Source organism: Carlito syrichta, unplaced genomic scaffold (assembly GCF_000164805.1).
Source record: "Carlito syrichta isolate Samal-C Ts95f unplaced genomic scaffold, Tarsius_syrichta-2.0.1 Scaffold309804, whole genome shotgun sequence".
Lineage (NCBI taxonomy): Eukaryota > Metazoa > Chordata > Mammalia > Primates > Tarsiidae > Carlito > Carlito syrichta.
Genome location: NW_007253900.1, coordinates 605,694 through 606,316, shown reverse-complemented (window position 1 = coordinate 606,316; position 623 = coordinate 605,694).

The following is a 623-nucleotide window of genomic DNA, read 5'->3' as shown; positions in this document are numbered from 1 at the left end:
CAGCCACCCTCCCGGCGCGGCGCTGAAACGGGGCCCGGCCGTCCGAGCGGCGCCGCGGGGCCGAGAACGCGGCCGGGGGAGGCTCTGACCGCCTCCGCGGTGGCCGCTGAGGGGAACTCGCCGCAGACCTGCGGCCCCGCCGCTCCCGGCCGCGGCGTCCCGGGCGCGTTGCCTTCTGGGAGTCGTAGTCCTCGCGCGGGGCCCGGGCGGCCGAGAGAGACCCGGGCGCGTGGAGGGGACCCGGCCCGTCCACGCAGTCGGAGAAGCGCCCACCGCTCGTGAAGGGCGGAAGCGACTTGCGGCAGCCTGCGGGACTTCCACCTGGCTCGTTCCCGCCTTGGTCGCCTCTCGTCCAAGAGCTTATGTTCGTAAGAAGAGGACTGACCGTGGTGGGAAACCATCGCGGGGCAGGGAGATGGGATTCGCGGTGGTCAACATCTGTCTGGGGACGGGGAGGCACCTCTTGTCAACAAGGGTGCCTGAACGGAGCATATTTGTATACCTAACCCTTAACTGCACCCCACCATATCATAATAAGAAATATTGATTATGGAAAAAAGAGTTTATGTTGCAAGAAAAGGGTTGACAGTGGCGGGAAACGATGGGGGAGGGGGAGGGGGGAA